The sequence below is a fragment of the Panicum hallii genome, chromosome 3, assembly GCF_002211085.1.
Source record: "Panicum hallii strain FIL2 chromosome 3, PHallii_v3.1, whole genome shotgun sequence".
Lineage (NCBI taxonomy): Eukaryota > Viridiplantae > Streptophyta > Magnoliopsida > Poales > Poaceae > Panicum > Panicum hallii.
Genome location: NC_038044.1, coordinates 35,508,378 through 35,527,517, shown reverse-complemented (window position 1 = coordinate 35,527,517; position 19,140 = coordinate 35,508,378). Strand labels below are relative to the sequence as shown.

The 19,140-nt window shown below is 48.3% G+C and overlaps 1 pseudogene; it reads left to right on the top strand.

Annotated features, from left to right (window-relative positions):
- Positions 1-16,997, top strand: part of LOC112885408 — a 32,712-nt pseudogene extending 15,715 nt beyond the window's left edge.
- Positions 16,998-19,140: the final 2,143 nt, after the last annotated feature.

Genomic DNA, 19,140 nt, shown 5'->3' with positions numbered 1-19,140 from the left:
CACTAAATTCAACCATTCTTTGAGCTTGGTGTTTAGGCCTCGACGGAAGCGATCACATTTGCGGGCATCAGTGTCCGCATGTGATCCCGCATACTGGCACAGGTGATTGAAAACCTGGGCATATTGTATAACAGTGCGGGTACCCTGGGTCAAACTCAAAAATTCATTGAGCTTCCGCTCAATGAGTCCGGCTGGTATATGGTGTGCTCGGAATGCAGTCCGAAATTCGTCCCAGGTGACGACGTGATCAGCGGTTTGCATCGCATGGAACTGGTCCCACCAAAGACGTGCAGGGCCTCGGAGTTGTTGGGCTGCGAAGAGCACCTTGTTCTCCTCTGAACATGGAGCTGACAGTAAAGCGAACTTGGACTCGATAGTCCGCAACCAGGCATCTGCGTCCAGAGGCTCATCGGCCTTGTGGAATAAAGGAGGTTGGGTGCTGAGGAAGTCCTGATAGTTGGCCGACAGAGGTTCACCTCGACCTCGAGGTTGCTGCTGGAAATGGCCCATCTGAGCTTGTACAAGTTGATTTAGAAGCTCGGTTTGCCGGGCCATAACCTCGGCCAGGTTTGGAGGTGGCGGTGGTGGTTGCTGGGAACTACTAGGTTGTCCTGCCCGGAATCCTTCCGGGGTTCCTCGAGTAGCTCCAACCATCTGAAATAAAAGAGACATCCATTATCAACCATAATCTTACTCCAATTTCAGATAATATACATTTTATCAGGCTGAAATGTAATGCATATGCTCCATTCATTCCACTTATAACAGGCACACAGATGTTCGAGCAGAATAACCAGAACTCAGGATTTGGATTACTATAAAGATACTACTATCTTACATCAGCATACTCAAAAGGTTATAAACTTTTACCTAAAAGTACATGCCACATATACAACAAGTGGCTTTATAACTAGATGTTCTACACACTACTTATGTTACATCTTATACATTTATTACATCTAGACCACCACGCTGTCAACTATGACTAAAAGTCATCAAAATTGCCCACTGATGACTGGCTTCCAGAGGAGGAATGATGGGGACTGACGATAGGATCCCCATGCTCGGAATCAAGTTCGGAGACCCCTTCAATCTCCTCGGGATCTTCCTCTTCAGCTTCAGGTGCTGCAGGTGCAACGGGAGGAATCGGGGGCTGTTGCAATTCTTCAATCTGAGCTTGAGCATCATCCACTGCAAGGATCAGATCTTGAACTTGTGCCTGTAGAAATTCAATAACAGTATCCCGCTGAGTGATTATGTGATCACTCTCGTTGATCTGATCTTCACGATGATGGATGGTCTCGTTTTGAGTAGCGATTATTCCATTCTTCTCAAGTACCACTGCTTGAAGTTGATCGGCCTGGGTAAAGTATCTGGCAGCGTCCCCGTGGAAACTTCGTGCGGCCGTAATCAGATGGCCTATCTCACGGCGTAGCAGCATGTGATAGTGGTATTGCACACCCGTATAACGCCTCATTCCTTGCACTACTTCTTCTGGTGGACCTTCCAGTCTATGACTTTCAGGAATTGTTCCGAGGTCTCGCTCCGCTTCACCAGGATCTGTTGTGGCAAACAAACCTATAGGTTGTCCTACAACTTCCTCGGGGTGTTGACTGCAAAAAGCATAAATGGCTTCTAGGGCCGCTGCTTCAATGGCGTCCATAATTCTGTAGCCCGTCGTACTGATCTCAATAGGCTGCCATTGTGAACGGAAAGGATGCTGAGGTATACTCATCCTGACATAGGCCCTATGGATTCCGTCTTCCACATGTTCAACAGCGTCGTACTGAGGAGGTTCTGTATAATGGAAAGCCTGCAAAGATTCCCATAGTAAGCGGGGGAAACCCTCCCAGTGAAGGGCATTAGTGTGGAGATGCCCTTCCGGATCCCAGAAAACATTGGAAGGTGCTGCCATCTGCGACCAGGATGCAAATGGTAAAACTTGTTATCTTGTTAGAAGAGTACAAGATAATCAGATCAAGATAACCAATTTTGTTAACAGCAAGGGCTGGAAATCAGATGGAAAGCTAAGATCCCATATAAGATACCCAACTTAAAGCTGTCCTTAACTCTTCATTACCCCATTCCAAAAACAAACAACAGGACCATGATGTATAAAATTCTTTTATTGACAAAAGATGCATGCACGCGCTACTCGTCCTCACAACCAAAACAATTGCCGAATATTTTCGGACTTACGTAGTTAATTCCGGTGGCATGACCATATGTCTCTCACTATATATAACTAGTCGATAAACCCTACACATCCTAATAGCGTAAACGTGGTTAGTGTACCTGCAAAAGATCACACAGATATACATATTTATATCTCATGAACCTTTCATGGCAGCACGACATGAAAGCGTCCCCAAACATTACTGTTCACTATAGGAACAGCATCCGTACAATTACCGCCGTACAGACAACGTTAACATACGTTATCGAAACAACGTATTCACGGGGGGTACCGCAAAATGCGGGGGTATGAACAGCGATCGCCATACCCTGCGCCGAACCATATACTCCCAATATAATCAACCTAAGTTGGTATATTGGCAGCATCTCAAGTAGGCCACTGCTTGAGAAACAGCGTTCGGTTCGCATCACCGACGGGAAGGCCAAGCTCCCTCAGTTGGCTGAGGATCCTTACCTTCTTACCTCCGTACGTAGATGTCATTACAGGAAGTAAGGTTGGGGTTGTGCAGAAATTTAAGTTTTGACAGAAAGTAGTGCTGCAAGTCAAAACTATCTATACATATATAGATACCATTAGCCACCTGATACTTTCCCATATAAACCCTTAGGGCTTTACGTTCTAAGCACAACCTTGACGGATCCAACGTATTTTGTAAACTCATTTGTTGGCAAACTTTTATCCAGAAAACACCTTTTAAGAGCTATTCTAGATGTAAAGATAAACCTACAGCTCTGATACCAGCTGTGGCAGAACCGCTCGAATTATTCCGGCTCAAGTGCGCTACTGATCGCCGTACAACTGCAATCAGCTTAACGCACTTCAAACGGAACAATCCTTTGGTCTGTCGGGTCTCCGCCCGATTCAACCACGGTTCAGCAGGATCGAAGTAGGTTTATCTCGCACGATGGCGAGTTCACATCACAGAATAGCTCATCAACTTTAATTTACAGCCATATATATTTATATTATTACAAAACGAGTTTAAGAGAAGTAAATTTATACAACCATGTTCAAACTGACAAGCGTAACAGCTTGTCTAAACTCACAGCGGAAGACAAAGTTTTACGCGACTACACACGTCGCGAAGGCGAACGCCAAGCTTAGCCCAGGGCTTGGTGTCACTCCGGAGGGTCTGTGCTGGCCGGGGACGGGTCCCACTCCACGGACCAGCCAAACGGAACGGACGTTGGCCACCCAAGGTTGTCCGTGGGGTTCTCGTGGGTTATACCTGAAAAGACATTAGCAAGGCTGAGTATTCTAATACTCAGCAAGGCTTACCCGGGGCTGGGTATACTTAGCCCGTAACTAGACCCATGCAGGCTTTGTAAGGCTCTGGGTTTATTTTCAGCTGAAAAGCAACAGAGAGTATGAACTACTTTTAAGTTTTAGCTGCCGGATTCTAGTTTGATTAGCCATCCTAGGTTAGCACCTAGACTAAACAAGCAAGGTAGTGATTATCATCCATCAAGTTTATCCATCATTAGTTTCACTTCTTACTCAATGTGGTAAAAGGGATAAGCAGTCTCAAGCATCGTGAGAGGCGGACGATTCGAATCGAATTTATCCTTGCAAGGTAAACCTAACACACACGCTTGGAATACCAACAGGGCATTCCAAAGCAACCGTTTCCCTCATATTCCGGGTTATGGATCGGGGCCACCACAAGCGACTGCAGGACCGTACGCACACCCAATGTGTACAGGACATACGTCTGTAGCGCGACTACAAAACCCGTATTCCTGTCTGCCTTGCAGAACGTACTCCCACACGTCGGTGCGTGTAAACATAAAATAAAAGTCGAGTGGTGGGAGCGCGTCCATTTGCCGGGCCAATCGGGTACTAGGCTTACCGCTTACCATATTTCGCGGCATGTGGCTAGTACTTTCAAAAACTTAGCCACCACTACCAAACATTTCGGCCTTAAAACTTTTTACCGAAACAGACAGGGTAAACTTCCAGGTCATGACACTGCACATGACCCTGTCCGTCATCCTTATAGTGGTTGCAGTAATGTAAACATGCAACTCCTATATCGCGCGAGTGACAGGAAATCACCCGACTTCTACCGGTCCTATTAGCGGAGCATCTATCCGATAAGGACTCGGGAGCATTACATTGGATTCCTAGGATTCATGCATCTAGGGTTTCACCTCAACTCCTAGACCTAATGCAAGATATAATATAGATAGACAAAGATTACAGTGTAAATAAAGTAGTGGGATATGTCCGGGGCTTGCCTTCTGGAGTGGGGGTGAGGGTAGGAGTGTCAGGGATTTCCGAACTCGGGTTCGGAGCTTCAGTTAGCCCTTCGACGACTTGCGCTGGATCTTCTGGAAAGCCTTGGTCTTGCCCTAAGACCAGTTCGTAATCTCCGTCGTCGAGTGTCGTTGATTCTATATGAAATGCAATAAGTTAATAAGGTGAAATTTAAATTTAGAATTTCATATTTCAAATAGTATAACTCATTCAAATAACACACAAATCTACATAAAATAAAGAGGTTTTAGATTTCAAACACTTATTTATATAGATATAGTAGAGTTTATTGTAATACCAACTAAAATATTTACATTGAATTTAAAATGAACTAAAATTTATATTCAAAACTTTTAATTAAAAGATCATAGGTTTTAGAAATTTGCTTATAAAATATCACATTAGAGATTAACAATAGAGTTAATTGAGAAGAGGTTATATAATAGGTTTATTGAATATTTCAAATTTGAAAGTTCAAATAAAAGAAGTTAACTTTAACTCAAGTTTTAAGTTTGCAACTTTACACAAAGTTAGCTAGAGCTCATGAAACCTTTATGCCAAACTGCTTAAGTTACTAAACATAAAATGACAATGTTAAGTGTACATTACCCTTAATCTTGGATTTAAAATACAGGTAGGAATATTTTGTTTCAATCTAAACTCTATTAACAAAAGTCATAGAGTTTGGAATCTACTTTCTAACAAAACTGGTTTTACTATTTTTGAATTTTTCTGTGAATTGTTACGGATTTTACAAGACAGGAAAAGCTCTCACATGAAATAACAACTATCCTTTACAGAACAGCCCTTAACTTTTAGCAGAAAACCCCCTGGAAGAAAAGGCTCCCAAGCAATTGGGTCCATGGCCATGGCCGGCGGGGAGAGGTTCTGGTCCGGCCAAATTCCGGCAGGGGAGGGTGCCGGCGGTGAGGGGAAAAGGGAGGGGAAGCATGAGGAGGTCTAAAGCTACCTGTGGGTGGTCTCGGGGGGACTTGGGATGGCCGGATTTGGGCTACCCACGGTGAGCCGGGCCGGCGGCCGGAGGCGCTCGGCGGCGGGGTGGTTCCGGCGTGCGGGGAAGGGGAGGAACGGGCGGGGAAGGTGCAGTGGGGCACGAGGAAGCTGCTAGTGTAGTCAATTTGGGGAGGGAAAGGGCGGAGGGAGAGGTCCCACGGTGACCCGAGCTCACGGCGGCGGCAATGGTGGAGTGACGGTTTCTGTACGCGCGCGAGGTGCTCCGGGCGGTTCTTTTATAGCCAAACGGGGTGATTGCGGCCCACTGGTGCCGTTGGGCAGAAGAGAGGGGAGGGGATAAGGCTTGCCCGCGGAATTTGCGGCGGCGGCAGAAGCGGCGCCGGCGAGCAATGCAGACCCGTGGCACACGGGCGGGGCGCCAGCAAAAGGGGGGGTAGAGCGGGGGCCAAGCAGCGGGCAACACGTGGATGGGGAAGGGCAGGGGAGATGGCCGGCGGTGAGCCAGGGCGGCTCATAATTCCGGCGACAGAGGAAACAGAGAAGGCAGAGCAGGGGGGGCAGAACGCAGGGAGGAAGAAGGGGGGTGAACTGACTCAAGGACTGATCTGTAATTTCAGAGAAAGGCAGGGGCCTCACTGAAAAGGGCTTGTAACTTTTAAACCAATGCTCAAATGAAGATGGTCCAAAAATCAAAAGTGCATGGATTTTCAAACCCTACAACTCCTCTTTAAGGTTCACCTGCATTTGAGCAATAGTTTTGGAGATAACATAGACTTAGTAATAATTTCACATTTTGTGTAAATCCTTAAGTAAAATTACTTTTGCACATATATCCTATGGTAATTTCACATATATTTTTGAAATTTGACCACAGATACTACTTTTTGCAAAATAACCCTTATGATTTTAAACTTTTCCCTCATTTCCATCCATTTTGCATAAAAGGACCTTTAGTCAATATTAATTGCATAAACATCCCTTCTTCCATAGCATTGCATACATAAAATACATTTTTGCCAAACTTTGAGCATACGAGCATACTTAAATGCTGAGGTATGACCTAGCTAATTACCTGAGTGTCACAGCAATTTCCCTGATGGTACTCCGAAAACGCATTTAGTTGGGTTGAGCTTCCACCGAAATCTACGCAGGCTGCTGAACGTCTCTTCCAAGTCTGCGATCAAGTCATCGGAATTCCTGGTCTTAATGACCACGTCATCCACGTAGGCTTCAACGTTCCAATGCAGCTGATCAGCAAAGCACATCTGGATCGCGCGCTGGTAGGTTGCTCCTGTATTTTTCAACCCAAAGGACATAGTTTTGTAAGCATATGTCCCGTACGGGGTGATGAACGCAGTCTTGATTTGATCTTCCTCCTTGAGCTCAATCTGGTGATATCCTGAGTAACAGTCGAGGAAGCAGAGGAGAACACAACCCGCCGTTGAGTCGACAACTTGATCAATGCGCGGTAGCCCAAAGTGATCCTTCGGGCAATGCTTGTTGAGATCGGTGTAATCAACGCACATTCTCCATTCATTATTCTTTTTCTTTACAAGGATGGGATTAGCTACCCACTCTGGGTGGATTACTTCTTTAATGAATCCAGCCGCGAGGAGTTTAGCTATTTCCCGTTTAATTGCCTCACGCTTGTCATGAGCAAACCTTCGCAGGCGTTGCTTTTTGGGCACGGCCTGTGGGTGTACATTCAGACTATGCTCGATCAGTTCCCTGGGCACCCCTGGCATGTCCGCTGGTTTCCATGTGAATATGTCTCGGTTAGCCTGAAGAAAACTGACGAGCACGAGTTTCTATTTCTCACCTAAGCCCACACCGATGACGGCGGTCTTAGATGAGTCACCCTCCTGGAGCTGGATCGACTTGAGGGCCACGTCGTCATTCGATTGGATGCTCCACTTGCTAGCCTTTCTCGAAGGGATCTCCAGCCCGGACTGGGAGAGCTGCTGTGCGGCCGCGAGTACTTCCCCTAAAGCATCGGGCACATGAGTAGTCGAAGCATACTGGATCGCCTCCTGATTGAATCATATGACTTCTTCAAGTCGCCTCGGAGAGTGAGAACTCCACTTAGTCCTGGCATCTTGAGAAGCAGATAAACATAATGCGGTACTGCCATGAATTTGGCGAGTGCTGGACAGCCCAGTATGGCATAATAAGAAGATTCGAAGTTAGCCACTTCAAATTTAATGAACTCGGTGCGGTAGTTCACCCTCGTGCCGAAGGTGACTGGAAGAACTACCGTACCAAGTGGGTGCCGCGTTACCTAGGACGATGCCATAGAAAGGGGACTTGCTCGGAACCAGCATGTCCGTGAAGTCCAGACCCATCTTCCTCAGAGTGCTGGCGAATATGAGGTTGAGACCACTCCCACCGTCGATGAGCACCTTGGTGAGCCTGACTTCTGCCACCATTGGATCCAAGACCAGGGGGAACTTACCGGGCTCCGAGAAGCTCGTCTACTGATCATCGCGGGAGAACGAGATGGGAATCTCCGACCAACGGAGTGGTCGTAGTACCGCCGGCTTGATGGACATGATCTCTCGGAAAAGCAGCTTCTTGTCCCGCTTGGAACCAAAGTCTCCATCCCCCCCCCCCCCCGAAGATGACGTTGATGGTCTTCGAAGCATCCTGGAACTTCAGGTTGCACCCTTGGTCCCCTTGGTCGTCGTCTTCGGGTTCTTTGTCCATGGGCTTCTTGTCCTTCTTGCCACTACCGGAGTTGCTGAATGTCCTCCGGAGGTGGTAACAGTCAATGGCCGCATGATTGGCACCTGGGTGCCACGGGCATTTCTTCTGCAGGAGCTTCTCGAACTCCTCCTACGTTGTCGACTTCTTGCCTCGTGGAGGACGGTCCACAGCTGCGATGAGATCATCTGGCCTGCCTTTTCAGGATGGACCCGAATAGTTCCACTGGCTTTTATCGCTGCGGTTGTCATTTGGACGCCTCATATTGCTATTTTGGCGCCGCGGGAACCGCTCCCGCATCTTCTCCTCCTGTTCGGACCAGTCGTGCATCATGTCATGAAGGCCCACAACAGTTTTCGGCCTGTTCCGCCCGAAGTCTTTGTAGATGCCTGGGTCGGTGATGCCGTTGTAGAAGCAGTCGATGATATCTTCCTCCGAGATATTCGCGATGGTAGTGCGAACGTCAAAGAAACGACGTGTGTAAGACCGCAGGAGCTCGTTACGTTCCTGTTTATACTGAGCAAGATCGTGATGAGTACCTGCGCGAGGGATCGCCCCCAGGAAGTTGTTGATGAAGACCTTCTTGAGCCGCTCCCAGGAGTCTATCCAATTGTTGCTGAGGCTCTCCAGCCACGTGAGCGGCGCAGGGTCCAAAGCTATCGGGAAGTAGATGACCTTGGTGATGTTGGAGCCCCCTGCGACTTCAATGGCCGTGGAGTAGCAACGTAGCCATTGCTGGGGAGCTTGCTTGCCATCGTACTTGGTGATACCGATTGGCTTGAAGCCCTCAGGGTACTTGTAGCTGCTGAACCGTGCGGAGAAAGCTGGGAAACCGTCGTTGCAGTCAGTACCTTCGGTCTCGACTTCCTCGCGAATCCTACGCCTGGAGTCGATCACGGACGGCGCATCGCAGCCTTCATTATGTGCTGCACAGGTCTTCTGGAGGAGGCTGGTGATTGGCCTGTCGCAGGTTACCCCCTGGAGGTGGCTGCTGCCTCCCGCCAGGGGCCTGGCTCCCGCGAGCATTGTCGTTGTTATGGCTGGGCTGAGGTCGAGGACGACCGCCGGCCGTTCAGCTATGAGCCTGGCTCCGACTCTCGCCCATGCGCTCCTCCCTGACGGTAGACGTCGGGTTTTGCTGATCCAGCTAGATCCAGGCCCTCTGCGCGTAAAGAAGTGCTCGAGTATGGCCATAACCCTGGCGATGTTGGCCGCCGGAGTCCTGAAGCCCTGTTCGCTTACGACGGCAAATTCAGGGTCAAGCTCGCGATGCATAGATCGCCTGCGCTCGTTGACCCTCCTCCATCGGATTGTGCGGGCTCTGTTCCTGGCCCTCCGTGCCTCACGATCGGTGTCATTTTTGTTGCTGGTGTTGGCTGTGACCTCATCTTCAGATACAACATCGAATTCAACGATGGGGAAATCACCATCGTCCTCGCCTTCTTCCGCCATCAGCACCTGGCGAGAGGCGAGCTCATCAAAGCTTGCGTCGACTAGTTCAGTTGACTCCTCCGCCGCAGTGGCTAACGGCCTGCCCTCCTGGAAAGGCAAAGGCTCGAGGTGTGCCACAAGTCGATCCTTAGCTTCAAGTAGATCAGAAAGGCTCATGCCTTCCCAATGCACGAAGCGCCCCTCCGGAGTGGAGGTGATCATCAGACTGTTGGCACCGAAACAACCCGAAGCCCCCCGACGTGCGGTGGCTTCCGGTTTCTATAGAAGAGAATCCAAGTCCTCCTCCAATATGGAGAGGGACTCGGAGCTGTTGGCCTCCTGAAGATCAATGGCCAAATCGCGTTAACCGAGTCGTGATCGGTTACATGAGTCCTTAGATTGGAACGAGTCCAACCCGAGGAAGGTTGTCGCAGCGGCGGATGAAGTCGTGCCATAAGCAGACTCCACCCTGGTCTTTGCGGCGGATGCATGGTTTGACAGGTCATCGAGATCATCAACGATCTTGTCAAGATTGCTGCTAGGACCCACCGCGGAAGTTTTTGGCTTCATGTCAACAAGGAATCGATGGAAACTGCCTACATCATCTGCGATGCAAACCCACGAGCCAAAAACAAATGTCGTGCCCTGAGACGGAACTGACCTGGTGAACTGAAATGATGCCATCGAGTTCGCCGGTGGATCTTCGATGCGCTCCCCTACCTGGCGCGCCAGCTGTCGGTGTTTTACCGGCTGCCCACCGAGGGATATGCCCAAGGTGGTAAGTTTTAGGTGAGAAGATGCTGAGATCAGGAACTCAAAGGTGCAACAAACACAAAACTTAGACAGGTTCGGGCCGCGAGGTGCGTAATACCCTACGTCCTGTATGGTGGTTTGTATTGCCTTGAGTGTAGAATGATCTGATGATCTTGTTTTGAGAGGGTCCCTGTCCCCCCCTTATATATCCGAAAGGCTAGGGTTACAAGAATCCTAACCAATACTAGCGAAGGAATCGTACCAGAACATATCTCAAGTAGATTTCCTCTGTACCGACTAGTTTTATCTCCTAATCATATGGGATAAATAAGAGATAAACGAGATGAATAAGTGATAAGATGGACTTAATCTCTTAAACCTGTTTAAACTACGTTATGTACACAGTCCCGTGGCCCCGGGTCTGACACACGCGAAGTTGCATAAGCGTACAGAAGAGTCGAGGTGTCACGATAAGCGTACACTACCTGGGTATTGTAGCAACCGTTGAGAGGAAACTAAAGTAGTCGGCACTGCGCGAAAAAAGAGAACGCTCATGGAGCACACTTATAGAGTGTAACCCGATCGCCTGTGAAGAGAATGTCATAGCCTATGAAGAGAATGCGCGTTGCACAAAATGTATCCGATCCTATGAAGAACAAGTCAGAAAAGGTATAAGTGACTTAGCTTGATTCGTGGACGATTGTCGACGAGCCGCAGCGGCCGCTGATGGAGCTGCAACGGTTTGTTGATAAAGCTAACTAGTCAGAGTCGATTCCGACTAGTTGTTGACAATGTGAAGCCCACTCTCGACTAGTTTTCTTACCGAAACAAGTAGTCGGAGTAGTCAAAACACGCCCACTCGTGGACAGTTGTTGAGGAAACGGCAGCAGTCGTTGATGTAGCCGTGATTTGTTGATGAAGCCAACTAGTCGAAGTTGATCCCGACCAGATGTTGACCTTGCATAATTAGTCGCCAAGATGTTTAAGGCTCATCCACGACCAGTGTCTAGTTGGCAATGCAGATTTGTCAAAGTAGTCATAGCCGTAGATAGCAGCGCGTCTGTGGTGCGGTGCTAGCTGAAGTCGAGCCGCAACCTCAGGGTGGGCGGCTATGGTGTGTCGTCTTTGTGGCACGGGCTGAATTCGAGTCGATCACGAGTACGAGCCGGGTTGGATCCAGACTCGTCCTCATGATTTCCGATTAGATCAGTAATCAAGTTCCACCGAGATCTTCGGCGAGGTCATCAATGTCGCAGCAGGATGCTGGAGAAGATGCCATTGACCCCCTGGTTTCAGCGAGGTCGTAGTTGAAGCCACCACCTCACTGGCGATGTAGACCCAGAAGCTAATGATGGACGCGGGCGAGGTGGCTGACTCTTCAGTGGAATCCGAGTCATAGTCGAGAATGGGGGCCCTGACGCGCGGTGGCTCCCTCGTATCGAATCTTGAAGAGGCGATGCAAGTCCTCCTCCAAGTCAGGGAGGGACTTGGATCACGAAGCCTCCTCAGATAGGTTTGAATCCGATCCGACTAGTCCTGGTGCAACATGAATTGAATCCGCGTTGAAAGCGAACATGTTTTTGATCTGCCTGGGTAGATCGGGGAGCAGCAACTCATCGAGATCATCGATGAGGGAGTCGAGGTTGCTGCATTGAGTTGCTGCAGAGGCCTTCGGCTTCCAGGAGTTGATTAGGTGGCTATTGAAGCCACCCAAACCGTTGGCGACGCAGATCCAGGAGCTGAAGATGAAGGTTGGGCCCTCATCGAGCATGTTGCTGGTGAAGCTGAGAGATACCATCAAGTTCTCCAGTGGATGCTCGATAAACACCCCTACCTGGCACGCCAGCTGTCGGTATTTTACCGCCACGCCCACCGAGGGATACCCCCGAGGTGGTGAATTTGTAGGTAGGGTGTCGCTGAGATCAGGAACTCGAAGGTGCAAAGGAACACAAGGTTTTAGACAGGTTCAGGCCGCTGAGTGCGTAATACCCTACGTCCTGTGTGGTTTGTATTGCCTTTGATGATAATTGTGTGATCTCTTGGGTGGTTACCTGGAGGATCGCTCTGTTCCCCCCTGGAGGGGGTCCTATCTGCCCTTATATAGTCTGGGGGGATAGGTTTACATGAAAGTCCTAGTCAGATACATGCCCTAGAGAGCTACCCCGAGTTGTTTTCTGGTAGTTGCCTACTGTATCCGACTAGTTTCACTACTGTAGGAGCATTTCTACTAGGCTACGAGTAGTTACACAGATGTAGGGCGTGGGTCATATCCCATCCTGTATCCTAGGAAAAACATGCCACGTGTACAGTCCCGTGTGCCCAGGTCTGACACAGGGGTCCTAGTCGGTTATAAGGTAGGAGTCCTAGTAGGATTACAGGGTAGAATTCTAGTAGGATTACAAGGGAATCCAAGTAGGAGTCTAACTTCTTCCTTCCTTGTGAGTAGCTTCCTTGAGGTTACCCGAGGATCTATCCCTAACAAGCCCTTGAGCATTTCATAGCCGAGTACTGCAGGCTTCTGAGTACTTCTGAAGGCGTCTTCAAGTTCTTCCAAACTTCGGTCTTGAAGGTGTCTTCCAAGTACTTCCTCGGCTGCATCAAGGCTGTGAGGTGTTCAAGCTTCGAGTAGTTTTTCAAGTGTTCTTTTATATAGGGTGAGATGGAACTCACACTTTATATGGAGTAGCCCCAAGGCTTAGGTTGAATCGAAGAATTAGGCTGAGGGTCAAATTAGTTTTGAATCTTTTATCCTTATCTTCTAGAAAATTGAAAAATAAACTGTCATGACACGTGTCCCGCAGCCCCCGAGCTTTGAATCCAAATCCCAAGGTTTGGAAAAAAGATCCAAAAAATTGTGGCATGGGTTGTGTGAAAAATTAAGAGTTTGAATTGATGGTTAAAGTGGGTAAATTGGTTCAGAAATTCAAAAATCTCATTTTTCGGGATAGCATCCCTGAAAAATTGGTTAAGCAAATAACATTCCCAAAGTAACCCGAAATTACCGCTCAAAACAAATCTTATCTGGCGATCCCATCTATTATCGTTGGTTATTTAACTCTATGGTAATAGAGAGAAGTCTTCATGTAAGTCTTTTCCCGAGTAGTTTTGCGGCGTCCAGCCCCCGAGCTTATGAGCCAGGTGGGTCATAGGAGCCACATCGAGTTGTTATTGGCGCCTAACCACCGAGCTGAGGAGCTAGCAAGTTGTTGGAGATACACCGAGTAGTAATCCGCCCAGCCCCCGAGCCTAGGAGGCGCACTGAGCGGTCTGGCAAATTGTTGTGAAAATTTTATCTGAAAAAAGATAATGCAGACATTATGTAGTATAATGTGGAGATACCAAAATTTATTCGGTATAAAAAATAAACTTATTATGTCAAGCTCTTGTTTAGGTCATTTATTCTCCCGAGTAGTTAGCCTATTATGTTCAAGCACCTGATCCCTGATAGTCGTAGCCCATAGCGCAGGGAGCATGGCTGCATGCACGCGTAGGAACATAGGCGTACAGAAGAGTCGAGATTTCACGGATTAAAGCGTGTGCTATCCAGGTAGATTAGCGACTGTTAAGAGAAGACAATAAATGTATAAATAAGTAGTCGGTATTGCGACAAAAAGAATGCTCGTTGGCATAAAGTAGTCGGCGAGAGCGCATGTTGCAGCGAATATGCCCGTAGGGTGTAGCCGCTATGAGCCCAACACAACTCAGTGTACCATGTGCGTGGGCTGCACCCTACGAATTCGATGTACCAAGCGTGTGGCTTGTTAGTCAGCAAATCCTAGATGTAGTCAACCATGGTGTAGCCCTCGAGGGTAATTCCCGTTGAGAGGCGTACCCAAAATAGTAGCCGATCCTATGAAGAACAAGTTGGAAAAGGTATAAGTTACTTAGCTTGATTCGTGGACGATTGTCGACGAAACCGCAGCAGTCGTCGATGGAACCGCGACGGTTTGTTGATGAAGCCGACTAGCCGGAGTCGATTCCGACTAGTTGTTGATGGTGTGAAGTCCACTCCCGACTAGTTTTCTTGTCAAGACAAGTAGTCAGAGTAGTCATCGGCGGGTCACAGAGCATCCTCGCAGCGCGAGCTGGAGCCAAGCTGAGTAGTTGAGATCGTCGCTGTGGCGCGAGCTGGAGTAAAACCGGGTAGTCGAGATCGTCGTTGGCATGAGATGGAGTCGAGCCAATCACAAGTAGGAGCCGGGTTGGATCTAGACTCGTCCTTGTGATTTCCGATTAGATCGGAAAGTCGAATTTCGCCGAGTTCATCAGCGAGGTCGTCGATATCGTGACAAGATGCTGGAGCAGATGTCGTCGGCTCCCTGGTGCCGGCGAGGTGGCTTTTGAAGCCACCACGACCGTTGGCTATGCAGAACCAGGAGCCGAAGGTGAACGTCATGCCCTCATCAAGCACAGCGCTGGTGAAGTTGAATGATGCCATCGAGTTCTCCGATGGATCTTCGATGAGCACCCCTACCTGGTGCGCCAGCTGTCGGTGTTTAACCTCCAAGCCCACCGAGGGATACCCCCGAGGTGGTAGGTTGTAGGTGGGGTGTTGTCGAGATCAAGAACTTGAAGGTGCAAGGAACATGAAACTTTAGACAGGTTTGGACCGCCAAGAGCGTAATACCCTACGTCATGTGTGGTGGTTTGTATTGCCTTGATGATAACGTGCATGAGGCACGAGTTGTCCCTTATGCTGAGGTTGTGCCGATCTATGTACGCCTGCCCTCCTTTATATACTCCAGCGGGTAGGGATCCTAGTCGGTTAAAAGGTAGGAGTCCTAATAAGATTACATGATAGAGTCCTAATAAGATTATAGAGGAATTCCGACTTCTTTGTTTCTTGTGAGTAGCTTCCTTGAGGGTACCCGAGGATCTATCCCTGACATGGCGTCACTCACCTCTAGAAATATTTTTTTTATTTTATCCCAAAAATACATTTAAATCTTTACATATAGCAAAATGAATAAAAAATTAAGAAGTATAGATTAAAGAAATATACCAAGTACATTTCAGTGTATATAAAGATTAAGATTGTGGAAACCTCAAAGTATTACTTCAATTGTATGAGATACTATATAGTCATAGCCATATGTAGAGTATAGCTATTAAATGATCCTGTGATTTTAAAAGATCTTAAATGAATAATGTATAAACTATAAAATTTTAGATCTTAACACCGCAACTTTGATAAGGAGCTACTCTATATCCAAGGTTGTTTGAAAAAAATCAAAACTTCTAAATTTTAGAATTAGAGAACTAATAATAATTTCTTGAACTATTAAATAATTTTAAATGAAAGAGTTATTAACTACAAAGTTTTAAATCACGTCAACCTCTATATTTATGAATCTTTTTGCTTAGAACTATTTGTAGGGACGGGTCATACCATCACCCACCCCTAAAAATGCAATTTTAGGGAGGGGTGATGGCAAAAATATTTTTCTAGTAGCGGGTCGGGTGATACAGTAAAAACACTATATTTGTTGAAGCGGGAGCAGGTTATTAAAAAACTGAGCGTTACAGCGAATCATTTTTTATAGTCCACCGACACCCGCGTGGCAACCGTTTTCACGCTCGCCGGCGGGAGCACGTACGACGTCAGCCTGCCGGATCCCCGGATCAGGAGTAGGTACTGGCTGGGCAGCTCTCACCGCTGGCTCGTCACGGCCGACGCCGACTCCACCGAGGTCCGCCTCATCAACCCGGTCATCGGGCAGCAGATCGATGCACTCCCGCCGGTGGCCACCATGGAGCACTGGAGAGACCCCATCCTGAGCTACGCCTCACCAGGGCAACTCTACGACTACGAGATCTACCATTACTAGCAGCGACCTGACAAGCCGCCTATACCGGTTAAAACCCGCGATTTCGCCAAGGTCCACTTCCGCGCCTTCCTGAGTCTGATCCGTCGGAGTCGGACAGCCATGCATGGATGTAGCATTGTAGCATCTTGGTTCTGCTGCATCGACCCAGCTGCAGCCTGTCGTTCGCGAGGGTTTCCGCCTACGACCGTTGGACCTGGATCGGGAAGCAGTACTCCTACGCAGACGTGGTCTACAAGACTACAACGACGGCGATGACCTGTTCTATGCCCTGATGCTGCCGGGCGGCGTCCACGCGTACGACCTCTCCGGCGGACCGTCCGCCGTGCGTCGCACGACTATTCTGCAGAAGCAGGTCCACGGCTTCATCGGCACTGACACCAAGTACCTCGTCCGGGACACCGGCGGCGAGGGGTGGCTGGCTGGCTGCAGGTGTGTAGGACGATGGAGCCTGTGCCCGCCCCGGAAGGCAGCAACACCCGCTTGTTCACGTGGTGCATCAGATCAAGATGTACCGAGTGGACGTCGACGGCCAGACCCTGGACGAGACGGCGACACTTGGAGACAACACCGTACCGACCATGCGTTGTTCATCGGCTGCAAGCAACCAGCCGTTCTGGGTGCCCGCCGGCGAGTACCCAGGCGTGCTGCCCAACCACATCTACTACACGGACAATGAGGAAAGCTACGCTCTGTACTGCCCGGAGAGTCTCAGGGATATCGGCGTCTACAGTGTTGGCGATGGCAGCTTCAAGATGTTCTGCCCATCCCAACCATGGCGGAATTGGCCGCTACCTTGTTGGGTCATACCTAGCCTTGGTTACTGTCATGTTAAAGAACATAAAGCAACGAGGCAGTGATTCGTTAGCTAGAGGCTATGATCGACCAATATGAAATAAGGATTCTATGCTTCAAACTTAATTAAGTTTACTGCTAGCAAATATGCCCATGCGTTGCAACGGGAATCACCACACACCTGCATCGTAATGATCATAGCCAAAAACTTAAGTGATAACTTAATTTTTGACCCATAATTGTGAGAGTAAAGTCCGTTTGACCCCTTAGCTTTTGATCAAGTTTGAAAAAAACTTCCTAAACTCTAAACTCTAAAACCAGATAACTATACCCTGTAACTCTGAAACACCGGATAAATTACCCTTAAAATAATTCAAAGTGGTTTATGAAGTGGTTCTGGCAGGTGTGATTTTCGCCCAAACTTACGCGTGGTCCCCAGCTGTCATCAACTATCTCTTGTCTTCTCTCTTTCTCTCCATTATCCACCATCTCTAAAGATGATGTTTCTAGTATATGATTTACTCTGTTTCGTATCACAACTTATAGCTATTTGATCATTAAAAACCGCACAAGCAGTTTGATTCGATAGTTGGAAAATAATATAGATCAACGGATCAAAGATTTATAATTTGGCGAAGGAAGTAGATCAATATGACATTTCAGGTATTTAGGAGATAGCATGCTAAATTTTAGTATATGTTGTGCTTGTTAGAATAAAGTATGTGTTGCTTTGGTAAATGCTTTTAAAACCTAAATGCAAATTAAAGGGTATTTTTGTAATTATGGAAAAAAAATTAGGGTTCTTTTGCTAACTATGTTTGAAGGTAGGGTAGTTTCACATTTTATGAAGGTTAGTTTTGTAAAGGCAAGTATTTACTTTTAAACCATTGTAAGAAGTGGAATTACCTTAAGGTTTCAATTGGAATGTGAATTTTTAAATAGGTTTTATGTGAAATTTGATAGTTTGTAGGATTTTGAAATAGTTTCAGAATCCTAACTCTTTTGAAGCTGACCCTTGAAGCAAAGTTGTAGATCTTTTTAAACTCTACACTTTTGCTTTTGAGAATATTTTCATTTAGGCTATGGTTTGAAAGGAAATTTTACTATACAGTGTACCCCTTGCTCTTTTGGAAAAATACAGAGAGGTCCTCATCGTCTTCCTCTCTCCCCTCCCTCTCTGTTTCTCTCTGCTGCTCTGCTTCACCGCCCGCTGCCCCTCGCCGGCAAGCTCCCGCGCTGACAGCTGCCCCTCGCCGCTCTAAATCCACCACCTGGCCCTCCAGCTCACCCGCCCGCCACTCGCTCGACCTTGGCTCTTCTTCCCGCCCCGCCACATCATGCCGCCCCCACCCGAAGCCGCCACATCGCGCCGCCGCTCGCCAATAGCTGCTCCAGCTTGCCCGTGCTCTTCTTGGTTCCGCAAAGCATCCAGGAGCCCTCTTCGACTACTTTTACCGTCTCGCGCGGCCGCATTTCGCTTCCTTGGCTTCTCCTCCGCTTAGCACCGCCGCCAGACCACCGCCGCCAGCTCTGCTCACCGTCGTCAGCCATCTCCGCCGCCCCACGCCTGCAATTCCGTGCTCCACCGGCACCACTACACCCCACTAAAGCTCCCTGACCAGTTCTTCTCCACCCCCTCACGCTCACGCCACTAGAACACCGCACAGGCCGTTCTGTCCACCGCCGCCGCTCGGCCTCACCGTCATCCCGCCGCTCCGCCCCCTCTTGGCCAGCACCGACCAGCACTACATCTACGTTTGGAAGCTTCCTAGTCACTTCCTCGCCGCCTTCCTGCACTCCGGCCGCCGGAACGCCGCCACCGCCTCGGGACCTCGCCGTGCCGGCACGGTTCCCCGTCGACCTGCCGTCTCCGCACCTTCCTTCTTCGATTCAGGCCACCCCCGAGCCCGCCGTAAGCTCCTGAACCTTTTCCCCCATTTTTCCCCTCGCCACCGGTGATCATCCTCATCGGAATTTGATCGCCGTCGTGCTGTCCCTTGGTTCAAACCGACCATGGACCCAATTGCAAGCCCTCTGTTCTTTCTAGGGTCCTATCTGCAAAATTTCAGTACCCCCAATTCAAATCAGCCAGCTTTGAAAATCTGTAGAAATTTGTAAAAAAATCCAAAAATTGTCAAACCAGTTTTGTTATCCTCTAGAAGTCTAGTTCTACAACTTTTTTTACTAAAGTGTAGTTTGAAAATTAAT